Source organism: Phasianus colchicus, chromosome 1 (assembly GCF_987193195.1).
Source record: "Phasianus colchicus chromosome 1, bPhaCol1.hap1.1, whole genome shotgun sequence".
Classification (NCBI taxonomy): Eukaryota; Metazoa; Chordata; class Aves; order Galliformes; family Phasianidae; genus Phasianus; species Phasianus colchicus.
In genome coordinates this window covers 167,961,157-167,967,799 of record NC_143436.1, presented here as the reverse complement: position 1 = coordinate 167,967,799, position 6,643 = coordinate 167,961,157, and the positions used below count along the sequence as shown (strand labels likewise).

At 40.6% G+C, this 6,643-nt stretch overlaps 1 long non-coding RNA gene across 1 annotated transcript; it reads right to left on the bottom strand.

The window, feature by feature from the left end:
• Nucleotides 1-1,305: 1,305 nt before the first annotated feature.
• Nucleotides 1,306-3,562, bottom strand: LOC149920227 (uncharacterized). Its single transcript, XR_016470494.1, has 3 exons — nt 3,335-3,562; nt 2,856-3,028; nt 1,306-1,865 (listed from the first exon to the last, which is right to left on the bottom strand). It is a non-coding gene; the product is annotated as an uncharacterized LOC149920227 (long non-coding RNA).
• Between the last annotated feature and the right edge of the window lie 3,081 nt (nt 3,563-6,643).

The window sequence follows — 6,643 nt, the reverse complement described above, 5'->3', positions numbered from 1 at the left end:
GTCAAATCAGGTGACTGTCTGAGTCTTTCAGAAGAAGAACCATCCTAACTTGTCCTGCTGCCAGCTCTAACCCAGAAATAAGCCACTCTAATCATACACACTTCCAATGGCAGAGGAGCCCTCATGCAGGAAAAATCCACAGCTCTGCCTGTGCAGTTCACTAGTTGATAAAGCATGAGAACATTAACAGAAAACTTTCCTCGTCCTTAATAACTTAGTGAGGAGATATATTGCTTGTGGAAAGCAAAGATTTGCTAGGCATTCAGAACTGAATTCAGAATCCCATTTCTGACCCCCCCCCCACACCTCCACTCCGACCATCACTCCTACTGGAATTTGTCACTTAGTTTGATAGAGTCAACAAAGCAAAAATCTTAGTTGAGCAGAACATACATAGTGCCTTCAGAAGTCCAATGACCATGGTTAATGTTGTGCCACCAGCTCAAAGCTGACTTAGCTAATAATTGCCAGGCAGGAGTGGCTTTTGGAAGGACAATAGAAGCCTGCTTTGCAGTGAAACATACTGATAGAGAAGGAAGCCAGATGGTGGCTCAAGAGCAGATTTCTGAAATGAATTTCCTACCCTTACAAGTTCTTGACTTTAAAACCAGACTTTCTATTTGTCCATAGGGCAAGGCAGGGAAAGTGTCTAATGTCCCAGCAGAGAACTATGGGAGTTACCTGCCATTTCATTTCCAACCCTACAACATCTTTGCCTCACCTGTGCAAACTGCAAATGAAGGAGACATCTGCAGAATATGCATTTCACCATGACTTGAGGCCACAGAACTTCTGCTCATTCAAAGTTTACTTTCAGGGCTGGATTTGAATTTTTAGTCTATGAAACGGATCCCTATTGTCCTAATGCAGAGATACCCAGTGACTGAGGAGGGGAAGGCAGCCTTCCTTGAAGTACAAATGAAGAAACGTCCCCTGGTGACCCATTCTCCCCACTTCACAGAAAGCATAGAAGATCTGGAACTGCAGAGCTTGCAAAGTGTTTTATCTTACTAGAAAGAAGGCAAAAGATCTCATGTTCTGTTCACACATACATGTTTTGAGTGAACTTTAAGTCTGTAGCAAACCCTTTAGTTTATAGCTGTGGATGCTCTTAAAACAAAGGTTAGTATGGGGAATTGGAGCAGCTCTGAGATAAAATGTATTACCGTTTATGAGAACTTCACTTTTTCCTCTTTGGAGGGATTTCAGAGTGGAGGCTGAGGTTTCTTTTTTTTTTTTTTTTTTTTTTATATTTACAGTCAAGAGCAGGAATAACATCGAATTTACAGCTGTTTTTTGTTTGTTTGTTTTTTGTTTTGTTTTTGTTCTTTGTGGTCTGTGCAGTTAAAAATTTTGAAGTAAAACAGGGTCGTGTGCATCCAGGTGAAATGGAACTCTGTGCTGCTTCAGGAAGGGAACGGCTGCTTTTCTGCAGCAATTAAACAGTGTGATGGTCAGAAGTTCACTGATGTATGTTGATCACGCTACCAGCAAGGAAATTAGACAAATTCAAGATCCAGTTTTCTGTTTGTCTTTTAAGAGGGATGAGAACATATTTTCCGACATTCAAAGACATGATAAAAACAGTGGAGATAAAAGAGCTGGATCTGTTCGAAGAGCTCTAGTCAAAAAGTTGACTAATGATGTCACCGCCATACACTGCTGTGCAGAGATGACCATGCCAGTGCAACTTTGGCCACAGAAAACATAACAGCCTTGTTTGTATTGACTCTCTGTACCTTGGTGCCCTCTGCTCTCTGTTCCTAGTCAAGTAATATGGTAGCACTAGGTGCCTCCTTCTGGACTTCCTTCACCATGGTTTCTTCTTCTGAATAGTTGACTTTGAAATGGTTCCACCATCGTTCCTGTCAGCCAAGAAGATGTAGTTTCAATGGAAGATTGTGAATTATCTACTGCAGCAGCACATGGATCCTAACTAAAAAGGAGAACCTTGGACACCTTTTCACCTTTTTCCTAAATTCACTGAGTAGCTTCACTTGCTGATTTCCAAAGGAGATGGAGCAACAAAAAGGTTTCCAGAAATAGGGTTTCAGCTGATAGTTCAGACCTGTTTGACTCATATCTGTCCCAAGTTCCCCTGTTCAAGCACGCAACAATACTCAAAGGAAAGCAAAAGCTGTTCCAGAGTTCAAGTCACGTGCGTAATTCAAAGCTTGGTGAAGGTTACAAAAAGGTCCCTTGCGAGCAATCCCAAGATCAATGCTACTGTTCTTCTGTGTAACTAATCTAAAATAAGGTTTTCATTAACTCTTTTTACTTGATGCATTGTGAAACAAACTGAATGAGAATGTTTGGGCTGGCAAACAAAGCTACATGAAATCCCACATGAGCCCAGCTAAACAGCACACATCAAGGGCTGAGTAACAAAGAAAATAACACTTGGTATGTGAAGTCTCAGCTTTGCAGCTAAGCAGAAGATTGGCAAGTTTAAGGCCATACGTGAGTAGCAGGACTTATATATATTCCATTAAAAATGCTGGGAAATTGTCACTTTGCTTCTGTGTCACAGAAGTATCACGTACTACTAAAAAGTTCTTGTTAATCACATTCTGAACCATTGAGCATCTAAGAGTTGTCACTAAAGAAATGCAGAAAAACCACTGACTGCGTGACTGAAACTGATATTAACACTACTCAGCAGTGCTCCTAAGCCAGGCAAATGGGTGCACGTTTCCTACCAAAAATTTGCTTTCAAATTCTCAGCCATTTACACCAGGATTTTAACCAGAGTGAGGACAGAGAGTGCAAGATGTAAAATATTTTAGCCACTAGAATACACTGAAAATCACAGAATATCCTGTGATTGGAAGTACTTGCCACTTTGTGCTACAGACAAGGGAACGGATACTATTCTTGCTTGTCCAGGTAAATACTTCATAGGCTGAAGTGCTGGATAAGCATGTTGTCTCAGTGCCCTGTTTTCTGTCACTTTGTGTAAGGCTTTATCCATGCAGCTTGTTTTGACGATAGCTGACTGACTGATCCCTCCGCTGCAGCTGTAAGGAGACTGGAAAAGGAAAAATATCGATCAATGCATGCATATAAAACATGTAATGACAATCTCATATGCAGTGCAAATTTACATGTAAATGGCAAATTATACAATTTACAGAGAAGGAATGAGCGATTGCAACTGGCATCCCACAAAGATTTAAATAAATGCATAATGTGAATTAGTCTTGAAAGACAAAAGGCTACCTACTCAGAGGCATTTTGTCCTGACAGACAAAAAGCCATCAGCTATTTAAATTTTAGTTCAAATATGAGAAACAAGAAACCCAAACTATTGTACCTTACTAGGACTGTGGATTACCTGTTCCTAACTTCAGGCACTGATATTACTGCAACATCTCAATTCAAGACAGCAAGATGGGACTCAAGGCTCCTGCTAAATGACTGGAGGTAGCTAGAAAGCCTCAATCTGGTTTTTAGGCAGGTAGGGGCAAAACATCCTTCATTCAGCAGGTCCTGTGTAGACAGGGCTGGGCCTTCCCTTCACAGTCAACCACACTGGAAGATGTGGAACAGCAGCCATGCTTCACTCAAGATACTGTGTTTGTCACACGTCACAACAAGGTGTGCGACGTTACAATTAGCAATAGATCACAGAAGATAGTAGACCGTGGCACATCATTTTCTCCAAGCCTTTCAGTTTTAGTGCAATGAGAGAATAGTCAATAAATGTTGCCCCTTTAGACAAGGTTTTCAGTGGTGGAGAACACAATTGCAATTGCCTGGGGTGCTCCTAAATCTGCAGAGCACCACCATGCTGTTGCTTCTCCCCTGAACTGATGCTGCTCCCTGAAGGCATCTGTCAGCAGAGAAAGCTGCCACAGCCAACAGACATAATCAGTGATTTATTGATGACTCATCCAGAAGAGGCAATTCACACAAAGGTCGTGGCACTGCAGAAAAAGCAAAAAGCTGCTGTGAATATTAATTACATGAGGGCTGCTTCAAAAGTACTGCCTCCTATTTTATTGGTCAGCGTTGTCAGAGGTGGATGTTGGTGGTATGGCAATAGAAGTTGAACCTTCCCACTCATATTCCATTATATTTTGTTGTTGTAGGATAGGTAGCAGCAGAGGGGCAGTGTGAGAAAATGATGTCTGACATGGAAGTGCGGGCGAAGCAATGGTGTGTCATTGAATTTCTCCTTATGGAAAAAAAATGGTACCCACTGACATTCACTGACACTTACTGAATGTTTATAGAGACCAAACAGTGGATATGAGCACAGTGAGGTCGTGGGTGGTGCAGTTCAGCAGTGGTGATAACAACAGTGGATCACCTTCACTGGTACAGAGTTACACAAGCACAGCACACATGTTCACTGCTAGTGAAAATGCATAGCTAATGATGGTGACTGTGTTGAATAAGACTGTTTTGTAGTTTAGAATTTTCTCTATCAAATAGTGTTATTAATCTTTTAGTATCTGTTGTAGTTTCCATGGAAATAATTAGGAGGCATTACTTTTCTGAGAGAAGGAAAAAGAGGAGAGGAGAGGAGAGGAGAGGAGAGGAGAGGAGAGGAGAGGAGAGGAGAGGAGAGGAGAGGAGAGGAGAGGAGAGGAGAGGAGAGGAGAGGAGAGGAGAGGAGAGGAGAGGAGAGGAGAGGAGAGGAGAGGAGAGGAGAGGAGAGGAGAGGAGAGGAGAGGAGAGGAGAGGAGAGGAGAGGAGAGAGGGAAATGTGTATTTCTCCTACTGAACATTTATCAAATGATCAGAACCAGGGGAAATGCAGTTGAGAGGATGTGAGTAGGAGAATAATTCCTTCTTACTAAGGAAAACTGTCTATCAATCCAGGTAGAATAATAAAGACAAATTCATATGTGAAACGTAACCTGTCCAGTTCACAAAGAGGTACGGAAAAAGCAATTAAAAATTTAACTTTCTTCTCCTTTCCCTAGTCCTACCTAAAATACAAAATGCAACATACATAACGAATGAATAAATGAGCAAAAACAGTAATGCAGAAATCCATTAATTTTTATTACAGTGTTTTAGCAGAAACTAACTTTGGCTACAAACACTTCACAGACTAATTTTCAGATACGTGAGTTTTTGTTTGGTTTGCCTACATGTTTTCTGATGTCTGTGCCAAAAAAATATATATTCCTGTTCTTGCACTAAAACGTAACACTGGCACGTGTTAAAATACTTCGTTTGTATGGGCATAAGCATGCTCTCTCTTTGTGCTTTTTGTAGATTCATACATATTAGACACACATCTTTGGGTTTTAATTATAAAATTAATGTAGACAGGAACCAGAAATAAAGCTGACAAATCTAATTTAGAAAGTAACTCAATATCATCTCAGGATCTCTGAGGAGGAAAAGAAAAAAAAAAAAAAAAAAAAAAGTCCAAGGGGTTACAGGAATTTTTCTGAAGGGACAAATTAAAAAGTAAACAATCAAAAAAACTGATCAGATTAATGCAGGAGTATTTCCCCAGTGTCAAATTCCATATTTATCACCAGCCAGGAGAATGTGATAGTATTTTAAACATGAAATGACTTTTCATACTGCTCCCAACCCCAGACACTTAGGGGAAAAAGCTATATAGATCTACATCGTAAATGCATCTTAAAAGAAAATAGTATCTAAAAATAGTCCTTTAATGACCTTATACAGTGCTGTGTTAGTTCAGAGCACAGAAACTCCCTCCCATCCCTTAGATTTAATCTAAAACTTTTCTTTCAGAATGATTGTCCCGTCCAAGATATTGACAAAAAGAGAAGATTGCTGTAATATAAAGCAGGGAATATGTTTAAGTGACACAGTCAGGCTGAGACCACATTGGTGTGGAAGGGGCATAGGTAACTTTTATGTCCTGTGGGAAAAAATGTCACTGATACACAGAGATTATCTTGAGCATACAAAACATAAAGAAACTGACAGATGAAAATGTAATCCCTGCCAGCACTTGGTTGTTTGGTCAGGAGGAGGTCAGAAAATACAAAGGAACCTTGAGAGAATAACATCATTTTCTAAACAGAAATCTGTATTCAAACTTTGATCTGGGGAGGCTTTTTTTTTTTTTTTCCCCCTAATCCTGTTGAAATTTTGTGCTCTTGTGTCCATACGGAGAATAGTATGTGGCTCAGATCCACACACACATCCATGCCCCTAGGACATTGTATTATCTGTTGAGGAGAAGCTTCCTGCCCATGTGCTGTGAAAAAGAGTAATCACATCTTCATACAGCAGGCTGAGGATTAATGTATCAAGAGACATGGTCCAGAACAACACCATGACCCAGAACATCAGATGCAGAGAGGCTTCAGTCGCTTCTGTTCCACTCAGTCATCACAGCAAAAGGTTGCTATTCTTTTCCCACCAATACACATGCACCAGAGATGACCTATTCCTGCGAAGGTAAGGAGGCCTTCCAACCAACATCAGCAGTGTCATCCCAGCAAATGCAGTCTGATCGATAGCTGTGATTGCAATAAGTCTGAACGTAACTAGACGTGGTGGATCAATATAGTTACATGAGCTGGTTGCTCTAACTCCACTGCCAAGTTACTGCCTCCTAATTAGGTTGATCATAAGCTAACCATTATCAATACATTTGTTTGAACTAGTCCGTAAGTACATGATTGCGTGAGTGTTTCCCTTT